The sequence below is a fragment of the Triturus cristatus genome, chromosome 6 (assembly GCF_964204655.1).
Source record: "Triturus cristatus chromosome 6, aTriCri1.1, whole genome shotgun sequence".
NCBI classification, from domain to species: Eukaryota; Metazoa; Chordata; class Amphibia; order Caudata; family Salamandridae; genus Triturus; species Triturus cristatus.
In genome coordinates this window covers 21,267,835-21,285,135 of record NC_140589.1, presented here as the reverse complement: position 1 = coordinate 21,285,135, position 17,301 = coordinate 21,267,835, and the positions used below count along the sequence as shown (strand labels likewise).

The 17,301-nt window shown below is 46.1% G+C and overlaps 1 protein-coding gene across 1 annotated transcript in view; it reads right to left on the bottom strand.

The window, feature by feature from the left end:
* The window catches only part of PTK7 (protein tyrosine kinase 7 (inactive)), a 632,664-nt gene that overhangs the window by 400,250 nt on the left and 215,113 nt on the right, over nucleotides 1–17,301 (bottom strand). The window lies entirely within an intron of this gene.

Below are 17,301 nucleotides of genomic sequence, written 5' to 3'. Positions count from 1 at the left end.
AAAGAACAAAATCACATGCCTTATTTATGTTGGAATATTTGAGATCAGGAATTATTCCATCGGGTCTAAGAGTTTGTAATATTCCAGCACTCTTTACGGAGATACGTAAATTCTTAGAGGAATGGTCCCACATATCCAACAGATGCTCCAGGGACTGGATGATCCTGATTGTAGAGACAGCCAGGGAGATTGTGGTTGTCCTCAATCAGGAAATCTAGGACCTGGAGGAGAAACTTAGGAGCATGACTGCGCTTGAGGATTCTAAAGCAAAACTAGATAGCTTGGGGAGTGAACTACATGATTTTGAGGAGTATCTGATGAAAAAGAAAACTGACAAACTAAAAAAAGATACTAGATGTTACACTCAAGAAAAGGCTTACCCCTACCTAAGGCCTAATTACTATCAAGAGTGGCAGCAAGAACAGATATCTCAGTACCAATATAGACTTAGAAGGCAACAAATTACCTTCTCGGATACATACTCAGACTCCGAAGGAGATGGTACCAATACACCAGAAAGACCTAACTGCAACTATAGACCGAGAGGAGGTAGACAAGCGGAACATAACCAACAGTTCCAGCATCAAACTCAAGCACAAAGCAGACAATTTGAATACAATCAGAACTACCAACAAAAGTCCCCTTTTTTAGGGAGAGGACAGAACAGAGGCAGGATGAGGTACCAGAGACCAAACGGAGGGAATTACCGTCAAACAGACCCACCACCTCCACAGCCGTACATGAGAACTCGGAATCAACAATAGTGGAGGTAAGTACTGATCCATTAGGTCCTCTTACTGATGCAATTCCGATTTTCAACCTCTCCAAGCACCAACTCAGTGAGGACGAAGTAGCAATGCTCAGCAAGGGCTTATCTTTTGTCCCCACGATACCAAAGGGGATGATTGACGGAGCGTTTGAGCAAATCAAACACTCACCCCCAGTCAACTGATCTGGGTTTAAACCATCATCATTCTTTAGCTCACTCCACCACCCCAGTTCAGACATGGCCATATGCAAATCAGTCTAACTCTGTGGCTCATGGGAACAGTCCAGCCCGAACTGCCAAACCATGTCTTCCCTGGACAGGAAACAAGCATCCTGGGACCAGTTTCGGGTTCATAACCCTCATCAGCCAGGCTATCTTGAATCCAGTGGCAAAGTGAGCAAGGGACCCACGTCTGGGCATACCCTGCCAACGTAGTCACCCCGAGTGGGAAGGGTATGCCCAGATGTGGGTCCCCTGCTCTCCATGCTACTGGAATCAAGCTATCCTGGCTGAAGAGGGGTGAAACCCCGAAACCGGTCCTAGGATGCTTGTTTCCAGTCCAGGGAGGACCTGGCTTGGCAGTTCAGGCTGGCTGTACCCATGAGGCACAGGGTCAAGACTGATTTGCATATGGCTGGGTTCAAACTGGAACGGCATGGTGAGCAAAAAAACGATGGATTTAGGCCCAGATCTCTGTACTGGGGTGAATGTAGGGCATTGTTCTGCATTCTGTCCATCAATTGTTGTTTTTGCATTTGCCACCCCGAGTGGGAAGGGTATGCCCAGGCGTGTATCCTGTGCTCTCCATGCCACTGGAATCAAGCTATCCTGGCTGAAGAGGGGTGAAACCCCGAAACTGGTCCAAGGAGGCTTGTTTCCAGTCCAGGGAGGACCTGGCTTGGCAGTTCGGGCTGGACTGTACCCATGAGGCACGGGGTCAAGACTGATTCGCATATGGCTGGGGTTCAAACTGGAACGGCATGGTGAGCAAAAAAACGATGGATTTAGGCCCAGATCTCTACTGGGGTGAATGTATGACATTGTTTTGCATTCTTTCCAACTGTTTTTGCATTTATCTTTTATCCCCAGCACTAAATGCAACAAGTTCCTTTTAAATCAGGATATTGTTTCTTTCTTCAGAAAGATTAGAAATATTTTTTAGTCTTAACAGCAGAGAAGAGCCAGAGAATAACCGGTCAGCATGTACACTAAAATCCATGTTTGTCCCAACTCTAGATATGGTAGGCCCTGAAGTAGCCGTCATTGAGTAAATGGTACTCCGAGACCTACAAAAAGTTACCAAATACCACCTTAAATGCAATTATAACTTAACAAGACAGGAAAATGCAACACTCAAAAATCTACAAGGCCTCAGTGAGATCACGGTCAAGCCATGTGACAAAGGGGGAGGGATAGTGGTCATGGATACAGAGAACTATAATCAGAAAGTCCAAGACATGTTATCTGTACCAGACAACTACAGACTTGCCAACCGCTCAAAACTTAAATCCCTTAACTCCCAGATAACCACAATCACAAAAAAGGACTTGGAGGATGGGTATATCTGTAGCAAAGAATATGATGTTTTAAACAAAGCCGATCCCAGCAATGTACAGGGTACCAAAACACTCAGGATCTCCCATTTCGTCCTATTATCTCTTCGATAAATTCCAACACTGAACCCATATCAAAATATGTGGATTCTTTTTTATGTCCCCTTACTTTCACTTATCCATCATTTAATAAAGATACAGGAGACCTTATAAATAAGATTGAAGGTAAGCCTTTTGATTCAGACCGAGAGATTCTTGTAACATTAGATATCAAGGCACTCTACACAAACATACCTCAAAGAAGAGCTGTAGAGGCAATAGAATCACTTTGAAGTAGAACAGAGGGCGACAGACCTGACAGGTTTATTTTAGAGTGCCTGGAGCTAGTGTTTTGAATTCAAACAGGTCCTATACCAACAAATTAAGGGGACCAGGATGGGAGCTTCGTGTGCTCCCAGTGTAGCGAATATCTTCATGGGAGAGTGGGAACAGAAACACTTTTTCAATGAAGCGGCGCCATTCTTTGAAAATGTAAAGCTGTGGCGTCGCTTCATAGATGACAACTTTGTCTGGGAAGGCATCGAACAAGCTCTCTTAGAATTTATTTCCTGGCTCAATTTAAGTTATGTGAACCTGAGGTTCATAGCGAACTATAGTAAACAAAAAGGTAGAATTTCTTGATATAGTCATCTCAGGTAACTCAGGAGCACTGGCAGTTAATTTTTACAGGAAACCCACTGCTAAAAATACCATCTTACAGCAGGATAGCTTCCATCCGAACAGTCAAAATGACTATCCCGTTCGGGGAATTCCTCAGAGTAAGACAAAACTGTTGATAAACATGGAGGACAACTCAAACAGATTACTGGATAGGGGCTACCCTAAACGCTTAGTCAGGACCTCATTCAAGAGAGCTAGATATTACAATCGAGAAGCCTTGCTGACAGAATCTCAGCGTAAGAAAACTGAAAAATGAGTGTGTCATCAACCACTCTCCTTTGAATTTTGAGATCAAAAAGATACTTGACCACGGCCCGGGGTTGCCCTAAAATGTGGTCCCGGAAATGGAGCCCGAGGAACGGCTTTCGAGGGGATATATGCAAAGCACCACGTAGCATTGATCAGGATGATGCCCCGACCCCGTAACTCTCCCCGAAAATGCAATGTTGTAATCTGTAACTCCCGATTGTCTTCACTGTGTACAGCCATGCTGAATCCTTTGTACTGTATATTTTATGTTGATGAATGTTAATAGAAATAATTAGTAAACATTTTTTAAGAAAGATACTTCACAAGAACTGGAACATTCTTAATGCCAGTGAAGACCATGAAGCATTACAAAGACCGATACTAGAGTATCAAAAGAAAAGATAAATTCGTTCACTCCAGGGATCCACCAAAAAAGTCCATTCCAGATAGGTCAATCACAGGTCTACCTGTGATACGAGATGACCATAGATGAGGTATCTGCTGCGCATGTGAAACAGCCATAGTCACCGAACCGTGGGCCTACAAACGTCGCGCAGGCAGACTACTAGATCACACCAACTGTAGGAGTTAGAATGTGACCTACCTCCTCTTGTGTCCCTGTAACCAGGGATATGTTGGGGAAACAGGAAGAGAGTTCCGCTTACGCTATTCTGAGCATAGATCAGCCATTAAAACAAACAAACTGACATCTCCCTTAGTGCGGCACTGTATGCAGAATGCACATACAGAGAAAGATCTACGCTGGCTAACCCTTGGAAAGGTTAAAACTAAATCAGGGAAATGAGAGATAGACACGTGCAAAATGAGAGAGACATACTGGATTTTTACCCTTAACTCTGTTAAGGAAGGTTTGAATGAAGAGATCATATGGAAAATCAGTTAAATATCCATCATTATGAAGATGTAGATGGATTATTTATAAAATCAGATAGTTCGTAGCTTTCCAAGAAGATATAACATATATTGAGACACCAAAACGTTATTGTTCATCATGCTGAGAGCACAGTACCATCTACATGAAGGCCTTTAGGCAGATAACTCATTTTCACGGCAGTGTATGTTTAAGATGCCCCTAAGTACTGAGGCTTTGACTTCTAAGTTTTTATTATGACAACTCTTTGAGTAAGCCTTGCGTCTCCATGGAAAATGGAGTTCATACACATTACTGCCAAATACTGGGGTAACAGGTGATAATTAAGACACTTATTTCTCAGACCACCACCTTGGGGCTAGTCTTTTCATTTTCAATTTGACAATCTAATGACTAGGAGGAATTTGGGCATACATCTATAAAAACAGCTCACAGAGAAAATGTATGAGGCTGCACTTTAAAACTAGCTCGGCATTTTTATCGTTACCATCTATGAGAGGATTCCAACAGCCACACAAAGATGGCAGTTGTGTTCTCGATAGATCGTCACTTGGACCAGTTAGCCTGAAGATTGGGAAGGCTAATAGGTCCATGAGTAAGAGAACATTGAACATCAAACGCTTGTATGAGGTTGTGTTCCTATATTTATAAGAATCCACAGCCTCGCTACTCAGGAGAGACCCGTTTGAAGTTTCGTGAAGATGGTTTAAGCGACAGACAGGTTAATTAACTGAACCATTTGTTGCTAATAAAATAACTATACACCAGACGTTACAAGAACATTGAACACCTTTGCACAAACAACTCGTGATAATTTAGAACACAATGTTGGTTCTTTCAAAACTTAATCACCATGAGTATCTAGTGTCAAGCTTCGCCTAGCCATTTCAAGATGGCGCTGTTGGTTAGTAGGCGTCCCATAGAGCGCACTTCACCAGTATGATGCAAGAAGCCATCAGTGCCAGCAGTCCCAGTCAGTCTCACCGACGTCCAGGACAGAGGTTGAATCATCGGATCATAGCCTGAATGTCCTGGACTCTAGGCTCCGGAAGATAGGCACGAAATTGCACCATGTCCAGTATGGCTCCGATGAAAGGGACCATCTGAGAAGGAGTCAGGTGTGACATCGGCAGATTGACAGTGAATCCCAGCAAAGGAGGGTGATGACTGCCTGTGGCGAGACTGCCTTCAGCAGCCAGTCATTGAGATCGGGAAAGAGAGGTACTCCCAATCTCCACAGATGTGCAGCAACCCCGCAATCACCTTCGTGAACATCTGAGGGGCACTGATAAGACCAGAGGGGAGCTCAGCCTACTGGAAATCTCCTGTCCCACCGTGAACCGCAGGTAACGCAGATTGGCTTGCAGGATGAAGATATGAAAATAGGCGTCCTACAGGTCCAACGCTACTATCTTGACTTCAGAGTCTCACACAGACAGGAACTGAGCAAGTGTTAGCATCTTGAATTTCTCCTACTTCGAGAAGGCATTGAGAGAGTGCAGATCCAAGATAGGAATGAGACCTCCATCCTTCTTTGGCACCAAAAAGTAGCAGGAATAGCAACCACAACCTACTTCTGATGCCGGCACCCTCTCAATGGTCACCATGGGCCAAAGGGCCTGCCCTTCTTGGCGCAACAAGGAGAGGTGGCTCTTCATCAGCCGATTTGAGGAAGGTGGCAGGGGCGGCAGGATCTCTTGGGAGTTGAAGGGCATCAAACCACCGGACAATTTGGAGCACCCACTTGTCTGAAGTTATGGCATGCTTGATACGATTCAGGCTGTTCCCTTTCGAGCTGAACACCATAGGTATCGGATGTCCTCTTTACCACAGCATTGCACCCAGTGATGTCATCAAGGAGTGATGTCCTAGATTAACATTAAACGACCCCCTTCTTCTGGCAAATCTGCAAAGCGGTCATCCCATTCTCCTCTGTAGCCTCTCCTAACGGGGGGGATCCTGATTGATCAATACTTCCTGGCCTCGCCTGTGGTTCAGTTTTAACAAGTAGCTCTAAGTTGGTCACCTCTTGAGGCCTTGCCATTCTCTTCTGTAGACTCTCCTAACTGGGAGGGATCTTGATCGACCAATACTTCCTGGCCTCGTCTGTGGTTCAGTTTTAACAAGTCGCTCTTAGTTGGTCACCTCTTGCTCTGTGCCTTTCCCTTCTGGAGCTATTAGAGGGATCTTTTATTTCTTAAAGGAGTCATTAAACTCTAGTTTTCTTATCATCAAGGCCTCCATTTCGGCTTTAAGCTACTGTCCTTATCTCTGTGTGCAGGGGCCATTTTTGTACGGCATCCCCCGTATCTGGTCTTTTTTTCAACTTCGTGGCAAAGCCTTCACTGGAGGTTTTTTACGGTTAAACTGAATCAGAATAAACTTTGATAACTTAGACACCACTTCTCATTCTGTGACTTAGAAAGACACTATAAAGAGCATGGGTCCTCTCTGATTATTACTTCCACAGGAAAGTAACTTCACAAATTGAAACTCGGTGGTTGAAAGATTACCAAAACCTCCTTTAAAATTAAGATATGGGAATTAAAAAGGACTGAAACTTTATACACTTCTCAGGTAAAGATTGAATGATAACTTTCTGAACAAAATTAGGGTTTTCTGTACAAAATGTTTTTTGAAAAGCATACCAGAGTGCTGAGATCTGTTTCGCAAGAGGACAAGCACTTACAAAGCCAGTTGGTCTTGCTTGACAATATTCAGCAGTGACTCGATTAGGTGTGCATATGCCCAAGCAGGTGTGTTAAAAGTATAGAACGTAAATAAAACACTGCTTTGTATGCCTTCAAGCTTTCGGCTAGGGTTGAGTGACAGAGCATGCATTGTGTTATCATGGGTGTTGCCGCAATGCTACAAGGCAACTTGGCCGCCATTTTGAAAGTATACAAAAAACACTGTTTTCATTGTTTTCTGTACTTGTAACCTGCGGGATGCCATGGCAGAGATTAAAACTAATAACTCCACCGCCCCTGGCAAAGCCAAAAGCTGTTTTCAGCATGGATCACTAAAGGCACCACCAATGGTGCTAATTATGGAAGGTCATCAGAGAGCATAGAGAATATCTCACCCATCACCAAGGCCAGCGCCTGGTGCTCAACAGAAGAGCATTGGTAAGGGAGAAGCAAGGGGAGGAGGATGGGAGTGGTTAAAGTAAAGAGCAGAATGTAAAAACAAAGAAATTCTCTCCTATGAGTGCTAGACAAGTAATTACATGATAAAAGCATAAACATGGGAGTTCCACAGCATCAACAGTGAAAACCAGGGAAAGGAGACTGACAAGAAAGCCACGTAATTATAAGCAATAGTGGATTGTGTTCATTTTTCCCAGTCTCGCTGCAGATAGCATTGTATACGATACTCCAAGGTTTCAAGAGCAACCGGCTCTTAAAGTGTCGTTTCAGGCTGTGAAGGTTACATCCTAACTTGTTCTTTCATCATATTTGATGACCTTTCCTTTAAATTGGAAATAGTTTCTTCATTACTGATTTTTAGCTTGTATACCCACCATTTATAATTTATTGATTTCGAAAAGAAAATGTAAACGCACTGAGTGGATGCTGCCGTTATGAAGACGTTTATCTTGCTACACGTGCGGCTGGGCTGCATGAGGGTGGAATCCTTCGGGGGCGGGGCCTGCAGGGACAGCATGGCGGACGCGTTTTGATCTCGCTCGTCATCTATCCGCTTACACAGCCGCCTTCGGGGGCGGGGCCTGCAGGGACAGCATGGCGGACGCCTTTTGATCTCGCTCGTCATCTATCCGCTTACACACCCGCCTTCGGGGGCGGGGCCTGCAGGGACAGCATGGCCGACGCCTTTTGATCTCGCTCGTCATCTATCCGCTTACACAGCCGCCTTCGGGGGCGGGGCCTGCAGGGACAGCATGGCGGACGCGTTTTGATCTCGCTCGTCATCTATCCGCTTACACACCCGCCTTCGGGGGCGGGGCCTGCAGGGACAGCATGGCGGACGCCTTTTGATCTCGCTCGTCATCTATCCGCTTACACAGCCGCCTTCGGGGGCGGGGCCTGCAGGGACAGCATGGCGGACGCCTTTTGATCTCGCTCGTCATCTATCCGCTTACACACCCGCCTTCGGGGGCGGGGCCTGCAGGGACAGCATGGCCGACGCCTTTTGATCTCGCTCGTCATCTATCCGCTTACACAGCCGCCTTCGGGGGCGGGGCCTGCAGGGACAGCATGGCGGACGCGTTTTGATCTCGCTCGTCATCTATCCGCTTACACACCCGCCTTCGGGGGCGGGGCCTGCAGGGACAGCATGGCGGACGCGTTTTGATCTCGCTCGTCATCTATCCGCTTACACACCCGCCTTCGGGGGCGGGGCCTGCAGGGACAGCATGGCGGACACCTTTTGATCTCGCTCGTCAGCTATCCGCGGCGCTTACACACCCGCCTTCGGGGGCGGGGCCTGCAGGGACAGCATGGCGGACGCGTTTTGATTTCGGTCGTCATCTATCCGCTTACACACCCGCCTGGCCAGGTTTTCGCATAAGTGGAGCCCGGGCACAAACAGGGGGCGAGTCGTCGAGCAGGGGAGCTGCCCCCCAACACGCCGAGGGCGCTGAAGAGCGCGCACTACGAGGCCCTGGGAAATATGGCGGGCGACGACAGGGACGGGCCCGACTGTCCTGCCGGTGAAGCGGCGGTAGAGGTGCGGTGACACTAGCGGCCCAACAGAGGCTGAAAATCGCTGAGGGAGCGCTCCGCGGTCCCCGGATAGGCCGGGAGAACAACAAAGTTGTTATTAAACCCGCCAATAAGGTTGGGGGGGGGGGAATTGTTGTACAAAACATGGATAAATATAAATCTGAAATCAAGCGACAACTTGATAATGTAAATCATTACTAGATTGAGAACTAATCCGTTATCTAAAATTCATACACTGATTGAGACGGACATCAATTGCCAAATTGGAAGGGTACCTCAGTGATAAGGAATTCTCTTTTCTTAATTCTAAACCCAAGGACCCCTGTACTCTATACCCTTCCAAAAGTCCATAAAGATCTGGTGGATCCACCAGGTCGACCCATAGTTTCTGGCTGTGGGTCGGTCCTGGAAAGACTTTGTCATTTTTACTCGCAGTTATGTGCGCGACAGTGGTGATATTATTTTACAACTGGAAGTAATGCAATTTTTCCCAGATTAGAAATTGTTGGTGTGTTTGGACCTCGAGTCCTTATACACCAACATTCCTCAATTAGAAGGCATTGAGGTGATCAGAAAAGTCTTGGATACACGTCCGGCTCCTGTTCTGGTCCAGACTGATTGTTGTGGAACTTTTGACAATTTCACTAACACAAAATTATTTTAAGTTTGACTGACAATATTATTTACAGGTTAAGGGGACTTCTAGGGGGGCTTCTTATAGCCCCCAACTTTCCTATACTAAAATCCATTCTTTGCTAGCGTACGCCTTTGGCGACATTACATTGACATTTTTTTCATTTGGACTGGTACAAGCTCTGACTTATCCTTGTTTTTGAGTTGGCTCAATTCATGCTCCTCTGACTTGAAGTTGACCTCTAATGAAGCAACACACAGGTTGATTTTTTAGACTTGACAATTTTTCCTCATGATGGCAGACAGATGACGAAATTATTTATCAAACCCACAGCTTCTAATACACTATTGGAATATTCAAGTAACCATCCCAAAGGCTTGAGGGACGGATTGCCCTTTGGGCAGTTTCTGCGTATTCGCCAAAATTGTTTAAGGAGGACTATTTTCGCGAGGCCAAAACTCTAGCTGGTAAACTCGGACAACCTGGTTACCCTAGGAAACTGATCAAGAGTTCCATGAAAAGAGCATGGTATAATCACCCTGAGTTTTTTTTTTGTTACCTCCCAGGACAAAGAAACAAACCAATCGAAACCCATGTGTTACCACCTTTGGGGCAAAAAGTAATCTAATTTCAGGCATCATCAAGAAACATTGGCCACTGGTGATATCGACTGGAATCACACAGGAACAACCCCTATTTTCTTATAAAAGGGCAAAAAACCTTAGAGACCATTTGGTCCAAGCTGCGCTACCTCTAATTGAACCCCCTAATTTAACAACTATTTGGGGCTTAAACAAACTTGTGGGACATTATAAATGTGGGGGGTGCCTCATGTGCCATTCAAGTCTAAATACTAAATAATTTGTTCACGGAAATATTCATCATGAGCTGCAAGACTATACCACTCTAAATTTCCAATGGTCGTTTATTGTTTTGGTCAACTAAATTGCTCCTTAGGAAAATGCCTTTTTCCTCTTAAAACCGTTTTTTCTCCTCCTTTTTTTTTTTTCTTTTATTTACTTTTGGAGTGGGCTCAGATACAGAATCCGCTATTAATCACTTGTTGTACCTTATCCATTAAGTTAGTTGATGACGACCCATTTTATTTATATACTGTAGTTGCATCCAGCGCGGTCCGTTTGGCAGCATGAATTTCTAATTATACATTTGATTTTCACGTATGACCGTTCTAAGATGGCGCCCGCGAAAAGCATATTTAATATTCTGTTGTCCCAAGTGGACTCGGGCATTAAATCCGCAACGTTCTGTCATAGTGGTGTTTTCTGTGCACCTAGAATAAATTGCCCTTTTGATGCTGCTCGGCAAAAATAAAATTACATATCGTTGTCACATCTTGTAAATTGCGCAAAGTGCGTACTCTGTTCACGCTTCATTTCTGATTTCAATTAGGAGCCCGTAGCCAAGACTAGGCAACACCATGTAGTCTGTTGTCTATGTTCCCAAGCAAATCGCGCGGGTTACCAAACGCTATTTAGAGCGTCTTGACGAAGCACCGAATGGCTTTCTGATTTTGCTGCCATAATAGGGACGACTTTCGGTAAGTCCAAGCTTGCGGCAAATTTTTGAGTTATAGACTGGTCCTTTGGTAAACGCCCTTATCGTTACTGGCTTGTATAGAATTTAAGTAACATTATGCCCTTGCTATTAAACCGTGAACATCGAGCGGGGACCATTAATTTTAGTGAGCATTTCTGATTGTGATTGACACTCGGGGGGGCTTTTTTGATTCTTGCTTTTTCTGCCGGGTCGTTAGTGGGATATGTAGCATTACTATTGAATGTATACGATTGCAATTTCACATTAACTGACCCCCTTCAAAAATGGCTAATGGTGATGTGATCTGTTCGCCCTGACTTAATTCCATCGTCTTTTTAAACAAAAGATGCACACTGCATGTTTTTGCATGCAGTGTCAGTTAGATCATACACACTGTAGCAATTATATAGACGTGTCCGTTATATCACGAAGACTTTAACATATATATAGATGCCTTCTATCTGGATTATACATCCATGCCGAATTACTTAAGATGTGTCTCCTTGTTTTCTAATTTTTTAGCCCATTGTGGCGTTGAGGCACACCGGTGATTTGTTCACCTGCTGCCTGGCATGATCTGCTGAAGTGTATGGATCGATGCAGCCAGTTTGTAACTTTATATACCCGTGGACGGTTTAACATCACGCCCGCTCATCTCTCATTTTAAGTAAGTGGTCGACATATTAGGATTGCCTTTGTGTTTCTGATTCATAGACTGAAACAGTTCCCTAATTATAATTTTCTTTTTAGTGTAAATTTTGGAACGCTATTTCAACCCATGCAAGCAATATAGGGTTGGACTGTTATTCGAAATAGGTGATGGCTTCCATTCACCATCGACAGTTCGGGGATGGTACTTTTTCTCTTATTTTCACTTTTCTTTCGGTGTGGTAAATAGTTTCGCGGAAAGTTTTTCACTTTTCTGAATTCTTATTTTTCCTTTTACCACATGTCTTCCTTTATTCACATATTTCACTTCCACTTCTATTGGTTATTTATTTTTTCTTGTAGGCCTTTTCTTATTGAAAGAGCTTACTTTTAATGCTTGACCTATATGTATTTTACACTATACAGAATTTTTGGACGCTCAATTGACTTTCCAGTCCTGATGACGACCGTGCAATTCTACAGAGGATGAAACGCCGTCGACGCATTGTGGCCATAAAATTAATGAAGGACACTTTATTTTGTTCTACGTTGTTCCCTCTTTGTGACGTTTATTTTTTCGTTTGCCACTTGTCTGGTCTGTAATATACACTGTTTTTGTACCAGTACACTGTATTGAGTGCCATTGTCTCAATTGTTTTAGTGTTTATAAAATGTAATAAAATTGTCATTTTTTCAGTTTTATTTCTGCATATGGGTCTCTCTTCACCTCTTAGTTGTTTAGTCTTTGATTTATTAACTGTTCTGTTTGTAATTTTCTGCGAGTATTGTATTTTGATGCTAATTGCTTCTTGAACCTTTGTTAGGATTATATAGGGAGAACAACAGAGGCATTGGTCTGGAGCCGGCCATAGACTGTGGCCGGTAACCTGTCTGAAGGAGGGCATCGGGTAGTGCAGGCGGTCTTTTCAGCAGCAGTGCGCAGTGTAGAGAACGGGCACAGTACAGGGGTGCAGGTGCAGAATCAAATGGCGCCGGGTGTGGCCCTTGCAGAGGACGCGGTGGAACGGAGGCCTAGCATGCTAGCACACAGCTATGGTGCACTTAAGATTGGTGGAGCGGCGTAACGCCCTGAAGCCCCTCATAACTATGGAATGAAGTGCAGTCATCACGGACTACTATCAGCAGGTGAGCGACAAGAGCTACTGAAAGCCTTAAGGGTGCAGCCTAGTGAGAAGTACGCTGAAGTTGGGCCAAGAGGTGGAGTGAGGACTCCCTTGAGGCAAGATTCAGGCAGCGCTCGCCTCAAGGCCAGTGGGAGACATAGGGGGCATGACTGGCGGAGTGGGATGTACTGGGAGCAACGAATGTGAGGTTGAGACGCAGCTGTAGGTCGTTGAGATAGTTGACGCGAGCAAAGTGGTCGACTGGAGAGAAAAAGCACTGGGCTGGTGTAGGCGTGGAGAGCTGAGCCTCTGTGAGCCAGTGATAAGACAGCAGTGAGGATAACGACTGTGCCCCTGAGCCTAACATGCTTGAGTTTATCATTAAGCTTGAAGAGGCACATGACCTGCTACTTTGTTAGTTTCAGGGCCCAGGTGGTGCTTTTGGTGTGATTGGAGGTGCGTGGAGCATGGGGTGTACCAGGCCTCCTCGCAGCATAAGGCCCTGGATGACCGCCTAGCCATTATCCTGCAAGCTTTTATTTATTTGTTTTAAGAGTTTTATATAGCGCAAACTAGACCCGAGAAATCAGATATCAGAGCGCTTTACATGAGCACCAGTTTCGTTACAGATGGACACATTAATTTTTTTGGTTAGGCACGAGGAGATTAAGTGATTTGCCCAGAATCACGGGAAGTTGAGAGTCGCTGCGGGGACGTGAACCCGGTTCCCCAGCTCCGAAGTCGACTGCTCTAGCCGTAAGGCTACATCCTCTCCCGCATGGAGTGCTCTTGAGCATCAATGGAAGCCAAATTGGACAAAGTGGCGTTAGATCTCATCCTACTGCACACCGATCACTGGAACCTGACAGACCAGGTCACTGCTGTTGAACAGGAGGTAGCTGAAATTAAACAAGCCACAGAGTTCCAAGAAAAACAGCAGAACACCCATTAGGCTCGCATCAGGTACCTAGAGGAGCGGGTTAAAGATCTGGAAGGCCGCTCCCGGAGAAATAATGTCCAGCTGATTGGGCTGCCGGAGGGTGCGGAAGGACAGGAAGCGGTCGCTTTCTTAGAACGATGGCTGAGGGTCGTTTTGCCACATACAGTTTTCCCCATTCCTCACCATAGAACAGGCACATCACGTTCCAGGCAGGAAACCGGCCCCAGGAGATCAGGCACACCCACTCATCTTCAAAATGCTACATTTCAGGGATCGAGATGTGATCCTTCGGGAGACAAGGAAGCTGAGAACTCCAATATGAAAACGCCACGGTACTGTTTTTCCCGGACTATACAATGAAAGTTCAACGCCAACGGGGGTCCTTCTTGCCTGTAAAGCGTCAACTCCGGCATCTCAATATCTCCTATTCACTACTGTTCCTGGCTAGACTCCGGGTAGTCTATGTGGGGAAGTCTAGGTTCTTCGACACGCCTCAGGACGCGTGGGACTGATTGGAGACATCGGGACTTTACTCTTGCCCGCGACACATGGGCATAGCTGCGATATGGTCTGGGGAAGCAGGCGGAAGAAGGACCAGACGACAGCGACTGGGGAGAAGATTCTCTGGGTCATTGGCGGCACCTGACCCAGACCAGATCCGAAGGGAACAGCAGGCAGTGGTCTGTATTGCAGAACAAATGGCAGACGCAGCAGTGCTGGAAGAGAAAGCAGACGCTTCCCTTCGTTCATCGGGGGCCGGGGACTTTTCGATGGCGGATTCATCTGATAAGGTCTCGCTGAGAATGCCAGACGTTACACCTCAGACGGCAGATGGTATTGCATGAAACATGGTTGAAACTGGCATTTCCTAATGGACATTGTTATTTGAATTGCTGTGTATGCCATTACTACTGTTTGTTAGCTATATAGAAGTAGGGTGGGATTGGGCTGATGTGCTAGGAATGCCTCTACGCTCCTGGGGAGTGGTCGGTCTAAGACATACTTTATGGTGATGTATCAGATGTTTTGGGGGGGGGGGGGGGATTTGGGATGGTAGGCCCTGCATGGTTACACAACCCCTTGTTTCTCCCAGATATTTGGGGCCAGTAGGACAGTTGGCAGTGCTGCTGTGTTCTATGTTTGGACGACACCACAATGTAATGGGGGTTGCCCTTATAAGGGTTTCTCTTTCCCTGGTTGATTTACCCGGTAGCCCCTTGAATGCAGGAGTCTCTTGGGGGGCTATTGGAGTAGTGGATGTGCATGTTCGACTGCCACTTAGCGGCAGTCGGGAGTGTTGGGACGTTCCTTCTTGCTTATTCACCTTAGCTTTGAAATGGGGCACTGATACTTACCTGGAATGTGAGGGGTCTCCGGACACTTTCCCGTAGGTATGCTGTATAGTGCTATCTTAAATGCCACAATCAGCTGAACTGATCACTGCACTTCAATCCCCCGATGGGAGACTTAAATATAGGCAGTTAGACATACACGGTGAGCTGTCCATGCATTTTACGCAACTTTATAGGTCTGTTCATAAAGCCTCGGGGAGTTAGGAGGGTGGAATACAGGAGTTCCTAGGCAGACTCCCTTTCTCGACTGTCGCAGGAACAGCGGGAGGAGTTGGATGCCCGAATTATGTTGAACGAAGTCAGGAGCACGATGAGGGCTCTGCCATCTGGGAAGGGCCCAGGTCCCTACGGACTTCACCGTGAATTTTACAAGTCATATGCTGTCCTCTTGAACCCGTACTTACTCCAAGTGTATACAGAAGCGCTTGAAACTCTCGCTCTCACGGCCTCAATGACGGATGCTACACTGGTTACGCTACCCAAACCAGGTGGGGACCCCACTTCCACGGGTGCCTACAGGCCCATTGCACTCCTGAATGGCGACTATAATATCCTAGCGGGCATCCTAGCGAATAGGTTAGTACCTATGATTCCGAAATTGGTCCACCACGACCAAAATGGATTTGTGCCAGCCCGGAGTACATCACTCAACATACGGCGGCTGTTCTGGGTGATACGCTGCGCTCCGGTGGACAGGACCTTGGCTGGTTTAGTTGTGTTGGACATGGAGAAAGCCTTCGACATGGTCGAATGGACTTTCATGTTCGCGGTGCTCCATCGCTTTTGGTTTGGACCATACATTTTAAGTCTTATCAAATCACTATACGTAGCCCCTACGGTTAGGGTACGATTGGGGACTCCTCTCTTTGACCCTATATTAATAGAGAGAGGGACTCATCAGGGGTGTCCCCTCTCCCCGCTGATATCTGCCCTAGTGATAGAACCATTAGCGATGGCCCTACGGAGCTCGGTGCTGGAATGGGGATACGTCTTGGAGACGGCATTCATGCGGTTTCACTTTATGCAGATGACATTTTGCTGTATGTTAAGGATATTTCGGCGATCCCACAAGTCATCCCGGACACGTTGAGGTCCTTAGCGTCCCAGTCTGCGCTGGGTGTGCACTGCGGTGAGTCTTGCTTATACCCATTTACTCCTGGAATGTAAGATGCATGTTGGGAGGTGGATGGAGCAACAGTGAATTGGCAGCCAGTGGTGTTCAGGTATCTGGGAATACATATTTACCATAATGATCGGGAACCTTATGGAGGGTATCACTAGGGCGGTTACGGTGCTCAAGTCCCAGATTGAATTTTGGAAGACACAACATCTCAGTGACAGGAAGAGTGGAGTTAATCGAAATGGTCATGCTGCCACATCTTTATTATTTTTTTAATCTCCTGCTATACCTACCGGTGTCTTTCTTTGGCTCCCTAGAGGGGATCGTCAGGGATTTTGTGTGGAGCAACTAAGGGTGCAGGGTGGCTCTGGTGAAGTTATACCTACCACGGTTAAGGGGAGGGTTGGCTTTACCCAACTTAGAACACTATTTTTTGGCCTCCCAAATATTATGGGTAGCAAAATGGGTGGAGGCGTTACACCTGTCAGACTCCGCAGAAAGTGGCCCCCCTGTTCTCTCTGGGCAGAATCCTTTTTCTATTCCACCCCTGTGACAGATCGACTGAACCTTATTGGTTCAGATCGCACGGAGGTGCTTTCACAGGACCCTATGCACTATTAGGCAGATTACACTATACGCACCTGTTGTGCCATTGCTTGGTATGCCAACAGCTAGAAGACTTTACTGATCTTGCTGATTGGGCGGGAGCAGGTTCAACTACCTTGGGCGACTTATATGGCGAGGATGCATTACGGTGGTTTCTCACCATCACGGAGCAAGATGGAGTTCCTCCGGGCCAATTTCTGAATATGCCTCCTGGACGACGATGATGAGTCGCTGGTGGGGCGATAATACGCAGGAGCCTCCAACACATCTGCTTATGCAATATGTACACATAATGGGTACGGGATGTCACCTGGTGAAGTAGTTTCGTGGAGTCGATCCGAGAGCACACTGTAGTGGACTTAAAGCTGGTGAAAGCTAAATGGGAGGCTTATTGGGGGAGGCCCTATTCGGAGAAGCGTTGGTCTGTAGTCTTGGAAAGCCCTAAACAGATC